General features: G+C 40.7%; 1 long non-coding RNA gene across 1 annotated transcript in view; it reads right to left on the bottom strand.

The window, feature by feature from the left end:
- Nucleotides 1-16,494, bottom strand: part of LOC118564607 — a 30,881-nt gene that overhangs the window by 12,067 nt on the left and 2,320 nt on the right. Inside the window, exon 2 of the long non-coding RNA XR_004931974.1 lies at nt 608-659. This is a non-coding gene — a long non-coding RNA (uncharacterized LOC118564607). The remainder of the gene's footprint in view (nt 1-607; nt 660-16,494) is intronic.

The raw sequence follows: 16,494 nt of genomic DNA, 5'->3' as shown, positions 1-16,494 counted from the left end.
CTGTACAAAGATAACTTAGAAAAGCAAAGACAAAAACATGAAGAGAAGACAATGAACTGGAGACAAATCCAAAAGCAGAGAAAAGCCCAGAGATATGGGGGATAACCACCAAAAGCATCAAAGGGGAATATGTACTGAGGGGAGGTGATAAGTGAAACTAGATACATAGAGAGATTGAAGAGTGGGAGCAGCCAAGTGAGAAAACCGAAGAACAGAGACGGAGGGAATCTAATAGAAATAAATGGCTAAAGAGAACCAGAACATGCAGACACCAGAAGCTAGGAGAAAACAGAACTTGAGCATGATCATATTACAAAGATAAATAGAGACAAAAAACTGAGGAACAGAAAAGACAGGAAACAGAAAATAAATCAAACACAGAACCACGCTGACCATACTAAAACAGGAAACTACAAATGAGAACCTCTAAATTGCGCCTAAACCAAAAAAAAAAAACAAAAAAACACAAATACAAAAGCAGTTCTGATCTCCTTTGCACTTAGTTTTTTCCAAGTGCCCTGGTAGTCAAGCTTTTTAGGTTCAGCAAAACACCTACCAAACCAAAAAAGCATGTTCTTTCCAATTAAACATGACATTCAGAAAATACCTTGGCCAGCAGATGGTTTGATGTTTCCAGTTGTTGCTCCAGGTGTTTTTTTCTGGAAATTGAAAAAAGAGGGAAAAAATGTCAACACTTTTACACATTCAAACCTGTAATCGGGTGAATCTCATTCTTATTCTTAGAGGTATTCTAGTTATTCTAGTATCTTAGTCTAGTTTGAAATCAAACCCATTGGTAGATTAAAAATTTTATTTTTAGAGATCCTTACCTTTTAAAAGAAATATACAACTATTTTTCTGTGGCCCACTAGAGTTTCCATTGTAGGAACCAGGATCTTATCAGATTATCCCGCTGAATATCAGTGTTTTACAGAATTTGCATTTAGAATTATTGATAAAAATCCAACCTAAGTGGAAAATGGACAAAAAAATTAAGGATCAACTGGCTACTCATGATTTACCTGTCTCTCTTAAAGGTTTGGAGGAGATGGTTACCAGAGTGGATCTTTAGCTGTCTGAGAGGCACACAGAGAAAAGTTTCAGGTCTGAAAGATTACGCTCATCCAGAGTTTCTGTAAACACTCCATTTCCTTCTTCCACCAACAAGGAACCAGTGGAGAATAATTCAGTTGGGCTGTAGCAGATTGGCTCCGGAGGAACATGAACACCTTAAAATGTTTTGGCTGTGTATTCATTGTGTAGGTAAAGGACATTTCATAGCCAGTTGTCCATTAAAAGATCAGGGTCAGTAGTAAACATGAGGCTACTACTGAGCCAGTGTCAGTCATCGGTCCTCCTCCAATGATTCTACTCGGCCGGCTATAAACCAGATTAAGAAATGTTCTTCTCCTATGTCATTGTTAATTGACTCTGGTGCTGATACAAAGTTTATCGATGAGTCTTTTGTCCATAGACTGGGCATTCAACTGATTCCAGCCGACACAAATAGGAAGGTTCTAGCTTTGGATGGTGATGTTCTTAACCATTCATTTACCTAGACTGTACCTGTTCATTTGAGTCTTGGGGTAATCACCATTAGATAGTCACATTCACTGTCATTAAAACGCCAGATCTTCCTGTCATCTTAGGGGCCACCTGGCTAAAGAAACACAACCCTCACATCGACTGGAGAACAAGAGAGATCCTTGGATGGTCTAAATGATTGTTTGATTACCTGTTTAAATGAGGCTGAATGCAAGTCTGTATCGGAGGTCAGTAATTCCTGATGTGTATCAAGATATGAAAGGTGTTTAATAAACACAAGAACACTTCCTTACCACTGCATTGTCCTTATGATTGCACTATCAACTTACTTCCTGGTACCCCTCCCCTTAGGGAGCATCTGTATCCATTGGCAGCTCCTATGAAAAAGATGATGAGTCATTATGAGAAGGTATCACACATCCTCTCCTTCTTCGTGGCCAAGAAAGAAGGGTCCCTTCATCCATGCATTGATTATGGCTTAATGCCATTAGAGTTAAGAATTGTTACCCATTGCCACTAATGGACCCCACTTTTGAGCTCATCCAGGGGGCTCATATCTTCATCAAGTAGGATCTCAAAAATGCCTACCATCTGCTTCAGGTCTGAGCGGGAGATGAATGGAAAACCGCTTTCCACACCACTACTGTTCACTATGAATATTTGGTAATGCCATTTGTGCTTACCAATACTCCAGCAGTTTTTCAGGCTCTTGTTAATGACATACTGTGTGACATGATTGCACAATGCGTCTACGTTTACCTTGGCGACTTCTTTTCTAAAGTCCTCAGATCCCACCAGCACCATGTCCGCTCTGTGCTTTTCCACCTTTTGCAAAATGACCTTCGTGAAGGCGGAGATGTGCGAATTCGGCAAATTCTGCACCCCCTCTCTTGGGTTCATCTTTGCTCCTGATATGGTCACCATGGATCAAGCAAAAGCTAATGGCGTTCAAGACTGGTCCACTCCTTCCGATCGCAGGGTACTCCAGAGGTTTCTTGGCTTCGCCAACTTCTACCATTGGTTCCTTAGGAATTACAGTCAAATAGCTGCACCTCTCCATTCTCTCACCTCCAATAAAACAAAGTTCTCCCATACTGTGGCAGCTGATCAAGCTTTCAAGAAACTTAAGTCCCTGTTTACTTCTGCACCTGTTCTGAACTCTCTTGATTCATCTAAGCAGTTCATTGTCGAAGTTTATGCTTCCAACATTGGAGTTGGCACTGTTCTCAGTCAGAGAGGTGAGGACAATACAGTTCACCCTGTGCATATTTCTCCAGCTCTTTGTCCCCTGCAGAAAGGAATTCTGACTTTGGAGATTGTGAGCTGTTGGTGGTCAAACTCGCTCGGGAGGAGTGGCATCGTTCGCTGGAGGGAGCTAAGGAACCCTTCATAGTCTGGATGGATCACAAGAACGTAAAGAATTTAAGGACTGCAAAAAAGACCCACTACAAGCCAGTTGGGCATTCTTTTTTTCAAGATTCTGTTTCACCCTGTCTTACAGGATCCTTTTCTGGGATTGAGAAACATCCTAAAGAGGCAGAGAGCAGTGGTGCTGAAGGTTTCATTTTGGCTGAGTGTGTTCATGCAGCCGTTTCTAGACTGGAGGTTGAAGGGAGCGTTTGAGAGGCCCACTAGAGTTTCCCCTGTACCAGAGGCCTGTCCCAAAAAACTGTTTATGCCTGATCACCTGATTCTCCAGGTACTCTCCCTCTGCCACATTTCATTATTAACATGCTATCCAGGTCTCAAGAAGACATCACAGTTGGTTATGGCGCAATTCTGGTGGAAGTACATGAAGAAGGACATCAAGAATTACGCATCTGCATGTACCATTTGTAACTCCACCAAACACTCAAGAAGACCCCCATCGGGACTGTTGCAACCACTGCCCATTCCGTGACGGCCTTGGTCTCATGTGTCCATGGATTTCATCGCCAGTTTACAACCTTCTGAGGAGTTCACAATCATTCTCACCATCATTGACCAGTTTTCCAAAATGGTCAATTTGGTTCCTCTCAAGAAGCTGCCACAATCCAAGGAACTAGGGGAGATTCTGGCCGGGAGATGTTCTGCCTGCATGGCATCCCAGTAGACATCGTTTCTGGTCATGGACCCCAGTTTATCTCCAGGTTCTGAAAGGAGTTCTGCTCCATGTTGGGGATCAACGTCAGTCTGCCTTCTGGTTTCCACCCCCAGACTGATGGTCAGACAGAGAGGATGAACCAGGAGGTCAAGATGAAGCTTCGCATATTCTGGTGTCAAGAACTAGAGAAGAGGTTGCACAGGCTCCCATGGGTCGAGCACTCCATCAAATGTATGCCCTCCAGCTCCACCGGCCTTTCCTCATTCTACGTGGTTTATGGATATCAACTACAAGTGTTTTCGATCCAGTAAAGGGGGCTAGAGTTCCTTCAGCTTACACTGCAGCTCTGAGGTGTCAACGTGCCCGGAGAAAGGCTAGACAATTGATGGTGAAAATGTCCCAGTGCTATGTAAGATCAGCCAATCGTTGACGGATTCCAGCCCCAGTATACCAGTCCGGTCAGAAAGACCTGCTCTACACGAACCATCTTCCCCTCCGGGTTGAATCCAAGAAGTTTGCACCCAGGTTCATTGATCGGTTTCCAATCTTCAAGAATCAAGAAGATTGGAAAGAGTCAAGCCTTTCATTCAGTCTCATTTTGAGTCCCCTCTGTGACCACTGCCTGCCTCCAAATCATCGTGTTAGTGGCTCACTTTCATTGCATGTCAATCCCCACTGATTGTTTAACAGCCACTAAACTGTCACTCTCCTTCACAGTGTTCCTGCAACTCACCAAACCGGTCTCACCTTTTGCTTCAATAAACTTTTTAAACCTACCCTTTGTGTACGAGTGAATTATTGGATTCTAAACATAAATCATTACACAATTGGGATTATTATTTATTTTTTATTCTAAAGCCTGGGGCTTTTGAGAAGCCTGGGGGAAAAACAGGTAGTTTTTCCATACACATTCACCTAGCTAATTTCACTTTCCTGGGGCTTTTATTTCCTGGGGCATCAGTCCCTTAAGCTCAGGATTATGAGCAAATTTTAAATCTGCTCAGACTTGTCAGGATGGCAAAGACCTGCTGACAGGCTTGTCTCACCAGGGAGACTGCAGGGGTAACCTCCACTGCTTGCAGCATTTGGTCGGCCAGACCATCTGTGATTTCCTGCAGACTGGATCTGTTTATTGCAGCTGAAAAGTCACTATAAAGCATTACTAAATTAATGTGGAATATCTGCACATAACAGATATCAAATGTGAAAATCTTGGCCGGATGTTTTTGGCGTTTGAGTTCATTATAAATTGTTTCACCAGTGTGTGTGCATATGCAGCAGGCTCGCTTTTCGTGGCAGAGAAAGCAAAGGAGACATACTCAGCGTATTAAGTTTATACAAAAATAATTTTGCTGTTATGAAAAGTCTGCAATACTGATTGTCCTCGTCATTCTCGTCATGATTGAGGTACCTGTGATGCACAGTCAGAAATAAGCTGTGCTTTAATTTTATTTATCTTTATACCAACAGTAGTAGAATAGAGTGGATCCCAGCAATGAGAAATATGGTTGGGGCAGTGTAAAAGGGGCTAAGGAGATGTAACACCATGAGTTGTGCATTCTCCATCCTGTTTCTCCAGGGTCCAGAGGAGGGGTAGCATGAGTTTCAGGATATGGATACAACTCCTCTGCCTTTGTCAGTTTGACTGCTGTCTTCTGGCCCCCCTCACTAGACCAGAGAGTTAATGCGGTTTTTCCTCACAAAATCCCATACGTAATTGGGGCTGTTTTACATAAATGGCCCCTAGCAAATGGAAACATAAAAACCCAAAAGCCCCAGACTTTGGTTTAGCCTGGGACTTTAAATCCTGGTGCTTGTAATGGAAAAGAGGCTATTATGACATTTAGAAATATGTTCTTTTTGGGGGTGGGTGGAGTGGGTGGAAGGGTGTACTATAAGCCCCTGTGGTGCGCCCTAAATAGCATTGTTTTTCTTACATTAATTTTACTTTTATACAGTACTTTAAGTGAAACCTGTACTTTACACTTCTACTTGAGTAAAAAGTTCAAGATGATACTGTCAGAACTCAGCAGGAAGCGCCGTGCAGTTTTCTGCTGGCGCTGTCACCTCTGTTCTCTCCACGGGTGACTGCAGTTGACGGGTGGGTGGGGCGCGCACACCTGCAGCTCGTTCTGCGAGCTGGAGTGAGTCAGTGCTGGAGCATAAGAGCAGCGCTCAGACGGCTGGAGGATGCCAGAGTGTTAACCTCAGTGGTATGCTTCAGTGGCTACTGTCTGTCGACAGTCTCGTGCTCTCCTCTAACTCGTGTCTCCTGTTCTCCCAGGTTTCTCGTGCATCGAATCTCGCTCCAAGGGTTCCTACGTTCTGGGGTTTTCTCAAGATGAGCTTACATGCTCATCCTGTCCTGGATTCCTCTCTGGGTTTATCCTCGTGCTCCCTTGATCATACCAAGCTGGGCTCGACTCACCTGGTTCCTCCAGCTGTCCCTGACCACCACTGGCGCTGCTCGGACCCCACCCACGCTCCTGCCGCTCACCTGTCACTCAGTCACCACCCTTCATCACGGCGAGGTAGCACTTCATTCTCTCCTCTGCTCCACTCCCCCCAGTCCGGTCTCTGTGCCTTGTGGTAAGCGTTCGGTGCTTCAGTCACATCACTCTCTTACCGTGAATCTGCCTAACTACTTGCCTTCCTCCCCAGACTGAACACATCCCGGCTCCATCCCTCTTCGGGCTCTGATCCGTTGTGATTCTGCGTTTCGTCTTGCCAGTCCTTCACTTGTTAAACAAACATCTTTAACTGCTCTCAGTCTTTCCAAGTGTTTTCTGCATGTTGGCCAAATATGCCCGAAACATGACAGATACATTAACTTCTAGTTTTTCTACAGAAACCTTAGTATCTATACTTCTACCTGAGTCATAAATGTAAATACTTTTGGCACCTCTGGTTACAACAACAGCATGTCCCAAAATCTAAAAGTTAACTCCCTTCTTGGTTGCATTGATGAGATGAAGTTGATGAGGCAGATTTCTACTGCCATTCCTTTAAGACGTAAACTCCACAATAATCTCGTCTTTCTTTGCAAAGTAAGAGTAATAGACCTGTTTTTAATCAAATCCCCTTTCTCACATACATAGTGACATCACCTCTCCTTGTAATAAAAATAATTAATTACTGATCATGCCAGGAAGGCTAGAAAAAAATAATATGTCATGATTTGACTCCTATCAATTACAGATCTTAAAATAAAAAATGTAAATCAGCTAAAATCAGTATAGGCTGTTTAAAACTTTACAAAGCTGGAGCTAAAGGATCAACCACAAAACTCTGATAGATGAATCTTTACTACTTTTCAGTTGCAGCTCTGTGTGGGTTTTGGGAATTGGGAGATTTGTTATCCATATTTCTACAGAAAAGGCATGTTCACCCAGAGTCATCTAACAGTGTGCGGCTGCTCCCCTCTGAGAAGCTGGTGCTGTTCTGCATTATTACAATGCAAACCATAGCAAAATACAGTTTTTGAAAGCAGATGATTGTGTCTAGCAGAAAGTTTAAATCCTAGAGCTCAGATGTATGATTGATGTTTTCATTTTCTCTATAAATATTAAGTAGTGCAAAAGTACCATTGTTAATAGTGACCATTACAGGTGTCATTTGATATGAAGCACATAGTTTTTCCAGATTCTGCCCACCAGAAATAATCTTTTCATCTCACCATGTTCAACCTAAATTATTAACTCTGTACTTTCAGTTGCAAATGTCAAAGCACTTTTGATGTGTGTGAGTCAAATGAGAACAAAGTAAATCCATCACAAAATACAAGAGAGAGACTTATTCACAATGTAGCAATCTGTTGTTTCTGTTCACGCTCAAAACTCAAAGTGCATTATGCTGACTGTCATTTGTTTAATTGTGCTCTGTTAATCAGTGGGGTGAGAGAAGCTATGTCGTGATGATCCCATAGATCACATCTCAGGCCACCAGAAGTGTATGGAGCTCCAGGAGATGAGCAACCAAAAACATCACGGTGAATGCCTCAGTGCTATATGGAGATGGAATGTAAAAATCACTAAATTAGACGAACTGAAATGAATAACCAGTTGAAGATAGGAATGTTCGGTAACACTTTATTTAAAGGGATGTACATAACACTGACATTACACTATCATAAACATGACACAACACCTGTTATGAACATAAATGACTCTTTATAAATGTTTAGGACTGTTGTCATTAATTGTCATTCGGTAAATTATGACACTATTAAAGCAAAGTTGACATTGTTTAAAATGTCTTTGTTATGACAACTTGACATTAACAGAGATAAGGTTTAGTTTAGGGTTTGATTTGGGATTAGGTTAAATTAAGGGTTTGGGGTTTGATTAAATTAAGGGCTTTTTAAACAATGTCAATTTTGCTTTAATACTGTCATAATTTAATAATTTTAATTGTAATTTCATGTTTTCTTTTTAAATATTGTCCATCCATCTATCCATCCATCCATCCATCTATCCTCTACTGCTTATCTCAGATTGGGCCACACCACATCTTTAGATGAGGTCCAGACCTTCCTCTTCCCAGCTTATCATCTACCAATCTGGAACTAAAAATACTGACATATTTGTACGTGATACAATCCTCCTGCTCAAGACAAGTATCCTCACACAATAATGGCAGCATCATTGTGTGAGGATACACTGTAGTGGTATGGTAATGTGCAGTGTTAATTTCTCCCTCACATTGTATTTTGTATTTTAACCAGAAAGTTTAATATTGACTTCAGCACTTTATTGTGTGGCTTGTAGAAAACTGCAAGCAGGATTTGTATGACTTTCATAAAACCCTGACTTTCTTTCAGTCACTCTTCCATAAAAGTCAAATTTGTGGGGTTTAGGAATAATAACTCCACAGCTCCTCCACAGTTATGTTGAGCCTTTTGGCTGCTTCTCTCATCAATGCTCTCCTTACCCACCCTGTGAGTTTAGATGGAAGGCCATGTTTTCATAAGATTGTAATTGTACCAACCTTTCCATTTCCAAAGGATGGTTTCATGAGGGCTCCATAAGTTATCTAAAGTTTGGGATATTGTTCTGGAATATGTATAATTAAATAGAAATTCCCTTTATAGTCCCTTAGAGGGGAAATTCAGGTGCACCAGCAGAAAAGAGAGGCAAAAAATATATAAAAAAAAATACAAAATAAGAGTATAAGACTGTACAGTGAGGGCAAATTTACTACATAAGAAAATAACCTGGACAGGTGTTAAATTTCTTCCTGACCTGTCTGCTATCTTCCTTGGTATCCATAATTTGACTTCCATATTTTGCTCCCTAATGTTCTCTATACTGACTTTTGGGGGGCTAAACAGTTATGCACATGGAGGTTTTCTGTTATCTTGTGCAATTTGTTGTTTGCTTCACAATATACAAAATAAAACACCTTCAAAGTCGTACACATGTTCTATCAATGAAATGGTGCAAATTCTCAAATAATACATTTTAATATAATTTTCAAGGCAACAAGTCCCCCAAGGGAGGTGGATACTTTTGCTAGGAAGTCTATTTACACAAACAATTTATTTATTTATTTATTTATTTATTCATTGCCATGAACGTGTGTTGGAGGTCTAATCAATTGGGAGTAGTGTCTTAGTTGGGAATGGTGGCCTAGTGGTTACAGCATTGCACTTGTAAGTTCTGAGTTCAACTCCCACAGACTGCCACTCTGGCTCTCTGAGCAAGACCCTTGACCCCTGATTGCTCCCCAGGTGCTGCACAGTGGCAGCCCACTGTTCCCCATGGGGATGGGTTAAGATGCAGAGAACAAATTTAACTGGAATGTATCTTGCAATGACAATAAAGATGATTATATATTATTAGTATAAAATGTGGATTTCTTGGAAATAGTTCATTTCCAGAACACTTCAGACGCTTCTGCCTTTGGATCATACAGTGTTGAGGTCACCCACTTATAGAATCCATGATAGTTTTACAATAGTGCTATAACGAGTGCAACTTTTATTTTTTCTGAGTCATTTATGCACTGTAATTCATTCTATTTATTTGACAAAGTTTCTTTAAGCACCTTGCATAGAGCATTAGACCAATTTTGATGTACTACTACACTTTATAGGTTGGTACAATAACAACAAAGATTTATCTAATCTTATGTTATCAAAGTGTACCACCATGATTTGAGAACAGCCCTATGTGGCAGGTAAAAATGAATGCAACATGCAAAACGGACTGTGCAGCTGTTCACAGTGATACGTAGTGAAACCACCCATTCACCTCTAGCTCATGCTATTCACTGGATCAAAATGCTAAACGAGTTTTTTCTCCCCCATAGCAATGCTGAAACTGACAGTGGAGATAAAAATATCTCCTATGAATAGATGCAAATTCCAAAAATTGTAAAACAGAAAACATCCTGGTGCAGAAGAAACCCCCATAGAACTAACGTTGGAGTAGTGTGGTCTGATCATCTAGTGCACAAATGAGTCATGCCAGGCTAGGGAGTGGATGTGGGACGATCATGGGTGCAAGTGATAGGACCACGGTTGGAAAACATTGAAAATAAGAGGGAAATCCCTATTTAGCATTTAATAGAGTGTAGCTGCTTCTTAACAAGGAAGCAGTGTAACCTTTCTAGATGAACTTATGCTCACAAAACTCTGGCCTATTTGCTACCAGTATGATTAAAAATGCAAACATATATCCACGAAGAGTGGTTGACTTGTATGCATGTAAGAGTTTTTGTTTGCATCAATTTCCTCTTTAAATTATGTTTTTCAAGGATTACTGTGGACATAGAGGGAATTTGGTGAAATAAATAAACCACCTTGCCGTTGTGTGACTATTTTTGGTTCTTATTGCAACATGGACTCCCCAGAGAGAGACACCATGCTGCACTCAGGAGCTATTAAGAATTTAACAAGGAGAATAAAAAACTAGGTCACAGGCAGCTCAAACCAGCATGCTCCAGAGCAGCATCCTCACCAGAGGACAGGAAACAGAGATGACAGTGAGACCAGGATATAATGACTGAATAGTGGACTGTAATAATTTACTCTACCTAGAAAACAATTTTTTAATATTTGGAAAAAATACCACTCACAGATTTATACAGATTGGGTTTAAATTTAATTTAAACATAAAATGGATCTTGTCTAATCTAAAACACAAGTGCAGCATATACTGTAATAACAGTTCCAAACAGGACTATGCACTGAAGTATACACAGTTTGGTATTGCCGACACAACTATTTCATTGCAAGGTTTGACATGTAGTTTAGATCACTACTCCAATGACTGTTAGGAAGAATCAAATGAAAGCGTTTTGCACAAGTTAAATAAGCTTTCTGATTGTTTTTACCACAAACAGCTCTCTTTAGAATTTTTTTATTTAATTCTGATTGAATATTTTGAGGATTCTGTTTTGGGTCACTCATAAACTTTGATCTTCAACTGTAAGAGATTTTAAATCATCAATGTTTGTTTACAACCATCTGTAAAGAAACAGGTAGGAAATCCTTCAAAGTCATTTTATTAAGTTTTATGTTCTAACGTGCAAATAAAAATAACAACAACCCTCCTGTGCTTTTCAGATATGATGCTGAGTATGTTATTTATTATTTTGTAGGAATACATCTCTCAGACTTTATTTATTAAAACCTGTGAATGTTAAGAAATTCATTCGACTGTTAAATCATTATAATTGGGCATTTCTTCTACCTTAAAAGAACAACAAGCGACATTTCAATATTTTAGATTGAAAGAACTAGGTATTTTTTCAGATAGAATCTGTTTATTCATATTCTTGTTTACTACACCCAGTGACATTGCAAACATGCAGCTTGATGCCTCACAATGACCAGGTTAAATGTGAAATCCATAAGACAGAGGACGGCTTAAATACAAATGTTCACTTAACCAGAAGATTTAGTTGTTGATTGATGGATCAGACACCTGTATACTATGCAATAAGTACTGAGACAATGTCCATTCAAAAGTTTAGAGAATAGCCTCCATAAATTTGTTTTCAAATGTCATGGTGCATTTTAAGGTGCATTCTGAAATATTTCTTCAGAAACTGAAATATCAGTTACATTTTTAAGGATGACTGTGGCTTGATGGGTTGAGTAGTTGTCTTACAATTAGAAGGTTGTGGGTTTGATTCCAGCTTCCCCTTGTCACATGTCAATGTGCCCCTGGGCAAGGCACTTAACTCCAAGTTGCTACTGAGCTGTGTGTGATTGAGTGAATATGGCTCTAGTGTACAGTGCTTTAAATGGTCAGTATGACTGGAAAATTGCTATATAAGGTCAGTCCATTTAATGTATCTATACACCCTTTTTCCTTTTCAATTTTCCAATAGGCTTAGTGAAACTAAACACAGCACCTAATGGCCAAATCCTGAATTATTGTGATCAGCGATCACTAAAACGTTTAGTGAAATCAAATAAAAGAAAAACAGCAGTAGAACTGGGCTATGTTTAATAGTGAAAGTAAGAGCATTTCAATGCAAAGGTAACTCAAGGGATTAGGTCTGAACAGCTATGTAGCCTTAAGAAAACCACCAATCAGTGAGGCTAAGTGGAATAAAGGCTTCAACTTGCTGGGGAACATAAAGATTGGACTCTGGAACAATGGAAGGTCATATGGTCTGATGAGTCCAGATTTACCCTGCTCCAGAGTGATTGGTGCATCAGCGTAAGAATAGAGGCAGGTGAAGTGATGTACCCATCATGCCTAGTGCCTACTATACCAACCTGTGGGGGCAGTGCTATGATCTGGAGTTGCTGCAGTTGGTCAGGTCTTGGTTCAGCACCACTATGTGCTCAAAGAATGAGGTCAGCTGACTACCTGAATATGTTGAATGACCAGGTTAATGGATTTTTTTCTTCCCTGATGGCATGGGCATATTCCAAGATGAAAATGCCAGGATACATTGCGCTTGAATTATGAAAGACTGGTTCAGGGAGCCATCCATCCATTTTCTAATCCACTTAGTCCCTCATGGGGTCGCAGGGGTCGCTGGTGCCTATCTCCAGCATTCACTGGGCGAGAGGCAGGGTACACCCTGGGCAGGTCACCAGTCTGTCACAGGGCAACACATAGATAGACAGGACAAACAACCATTCACGCACACACCTAAGGACAATTTAGAGACACCAATTAACCTAACAGTCATGTTTTTGGACTGTGGGAGGAAGCCGGAGTACCCGGAGAGAACCCACGCATGCACAGGAAGAACATGCAAACTCCATGCAGAAAGACCCAGGGTTGGACTCAAACCCCAGACCTTCTTGCTGCAAGGCAACAGCGCTACCCACTGCACCACTGTGCAGCCCGGTTCAGGGAGCACAAGACGTAATCTTTGGGATGTGCTGGAGAAGGCTTTGCACAGCGAGCAGACTCTACCAATAAACACCAATAAAAATAATGCAACACTGGGTGGAAATACATCTTGTGACATTGCAAAAGCTTAACAAAACAATGCCACAGTGAATGTGTGCCATAACCAAAGTGTAATGCCAGTTCGGACGTGACGGACTGCATTTCCCATGATGCAATGTGGTCAAAATGGCCACCAACTCCCATCGTGCAATATGGTCAAGACGGCTGCCGGCCGAGATAACGTTGCCATGGTGATGGCTATAAAACACAGCTGCAGACTGCAATCTGCCTTCTTGGTGTTCTGCCAGTCCAAGAAGGCACGCAGCTGTTATACTCTGTTGGGATTACCCCCCACTCCACGTGCTCGATAACTTCGCTGGACCGAAGGTTGTCGAAGCAAACTTAATTATAGCAGGAGGTCGACTTAAAAAGTACTTTTGAATTCCCTGTGATCAAAGACTGAGAGCCGTTATCTTCAGGTGATCGAAAGAGGACCACGCTTTTGTTTGGCCGGACAAAGCGTCTGAAAGCCCGGAGAGAACGAGAAAGGCGAAGGGACTTCCCCTCCTGTTCCTTGCTGTCCGACACCTGCGTCCGCCGAAGCATTCAAGATGCCGCGGACTCGGAGCGCTCCGGGACAGCTCCTCTAACGCCACAAGTAACAGGGTTTTTATTTGCTGATTATTTTCTTTGTATGTACATGCACTTTGAAAGTGACTTTGGCTGTGCTGATTTTGTGGCTCACAAGTGACTCCGCCGCGGGTCGATTTGCCATCTTCTTTTTCCCACTCTCCTGTTTCTATCTTGCTCCCCCTCTTATCAGCGGTGAAATATCTTTGTTAAAAGTTAGTCTTCTCGGTCTTTCTTTAAACTCCCAGTCAGCCGCTCCCTCTCTGGCCGAGGCACTGCCCCACTTTAGCGTACGCGCTGACTGGAACATTAGGACCTCCCCTCACACATCACGCAAGGTTGTAGGCCCTACGTCATCATAGTCGCCATTTTGGGAGGGTGTCACGTAGTTAAACTAACTAGCGGTTGTGAAAACCTTGAGGCCTCCGTCTGGATTCTCAAAGCGGTTTTCTGTCCCTCAATGCTGCGACGTCAAATGCCGACGTCATGAAATGTGATGTTTAAACAACTGAGTGAACTAAGATTTGCTATTTCTTATTTTTAATCAAATTTCGACCTTTATTTCCACATATATTTTGCATGTTTAGGTTAGTAGCGAGTAGTGTTCCAAGGTTGTTGAATCAGAGAATTACTGTAACAGGGAATTGCTTTTGGTTCAATAAAAACAACAACTGTGGAATAGTAATTGTTTGTGTTCATTCTAATTCACAGTTGCATGGTTATTCAGAATTCAGAGCTACCCTCCTTTGGGAGTTAACATCCGATATTAACACAGAGACATTTTCATTGGATTGGTGATAAAAAGGGTAACGGTTTAAACTCTAATTGCAGTTATAAATTGAGTTAATCCATTGCTGGATAAATCTGATCGGTCAGAATCCGATCAGATCATTTGTTCCAGCACAACCGGGTTCATAACAGCTAATTAATAAATATATTAGTAGTATAAATCATTGCAAGCTTATGGCTCTAGCATCACCACCATTTTGAATCATATTTGTTAAAGCTAATATTTGAGTTGAATGACTTATTATTAAAATTATAATACCAAATTATAATTAATAAAAATAATCATAGTCAATCAGCTTCTGGCATAACAAAAGTTAAAGGTGGCCCATACAAAATATAAGAATGTGTGACCTTTTTTTTTATTGATGACATTTTTGGCCATGAAGTGAATAACTACACTTGTAGTCCAAACAAGTCCAAACATTCAAATACACTCCTGAATATTTCCTGGTTTCCACTTTATTTCATATTTGAGTCAGAAAAGGGTAATTTAAAGAAAAAAAAACAGCGTTTCCCACTTACATCACAAGCCTTTTCTACAATGATCAGCAGCTTCCAACACTAATCTCATTAACTCAATAAAAAGGAGATGGCTCCTCTTTGGATGATGAAGCAAACAGCTTATCCAAGAAGCCACCATGACCCCGACTCTCAGTATAATTAAAGTGAGGGCTGTGCAAACACAGCAGGACTTCTTAAGAATCATTCTCCTGTAGAACAGGATATTTTCTTTTTAAATTAATCCTTCTTTAATTAAATTTCTGGACATTGTTTAAAGGTGTGACTGAGAATTTGCTATTTGATTGTCCAGATGATCAGCAAGCCCGACAATTCCACCAGCAACCACTTGAAAGAAATTCATCAAGTTCTTCAGCTCAAGAAAACAATTACTTAGTGATGAGGTCTAATGAGATCTAACTGCAGACAGCACTTAACTGCTATGAACCTGGAGTGGAATTATTGTGACATTACGAGAAATTACATCTCAGTTTCAAGTTGCTTTTTTTAAATCAGTTCTGCAGCTGTCCACTAAAAGCTCTCATCTGCAGGAATTTGATACCAAATTCGGTCAGTTACACTAATGGAAAAGTGAAGACTACGTCAGTTTTATTGCATTTTCAGTATTAATTTTGCAATGTGTGAAATATGCCCAGTGGCTGTCATTTTACATTACTACCAAATTAAAAAGATGTAAAGGGGGGAAAAAATGGATGTTAGATATGAAGTATTTACGAGCTGTGCAAGGAGTTTCTGGGGAAATGTAAAAGATTTTTGTGATTTTGCAGGTTTTCAACATGGAGCTGAAGCAAAGAAATATTTTCTAATTACAGCATGAACACTAAAATGCAACTGAAATTGAATAAAGGTAAGAAAAAAGGTGGTGGATAATGACTGTATGAATGTGTGTGTGTACTTTAACCACTGATTAGATGAATGTGGCTCTAGTGTAAAGTGCTTAGAGTGGTCATTATGACTAAAAAAGCGCTACCTAAATAATATACTAATTATTTAATTAAGTTTGCAAATTTTCAGGCCATTTGGCTGTTTGAGCCAAGTTTGACTGAACCAAGTTTGACATATTTCTAGCCTGCCTGTTTCCTCCCTTGTCCAGTTCCTCTGAATGCCTGAACCTGCTTCCTCACCTACCACCTTGGATTCCCTGGTTTTGACTTGCTTGTCTGACACTGATTACAAGGATTGCCCTAACCTCTGACTTAACTTGCAGATCTGAGCAATGCCTGTCTGACCCAGAGAACCAAAAAATAAACTCAACTTAACCTTGCCAACTGCTCAGTCTCTGCGTCCATCCAACCAAATCTCTTTCACGAGAGTGGTATACTCACAGAGACTGGCTATGATACAAGACACCACCTTTTTCTGCTTTCCATGCCTTTATTTTAATTAACTTGTCCTCATTGAAAAGGATGTAAACACAGTTGTAAAAGTTGACAACAAAGAAAGAAGTGCTTGAAGTCTCAATTTTCATATTGGTGTACTTACAACAAAACCATTGAACAACCATTCGATCTCTCTCCTCTGTTCCCTCCAAAACCAAAATCTTTCCTCCTTCACACAAGACATCAAGAT

Source organism: Fundulus heteroclitus, chromosome 11, assembly GCF_011125445.2.
Source record: "Fundulus heteroclitus isolate FHET01 chromosome 11, MU-UCD_Fhet_4.1, whole genome shotgun sequence".
Classification (NCBI taxonomy): domain Eukaryota; kingdom Metazoa; phylum Chordata; class Actinopteri; order Cyprinodontiformes; family Fundulidae; genus Fundulus; species Fundulus heteroclitus.
This window is presented reverse-complemented; position numbering and strand designations above follow the sequence as displayed.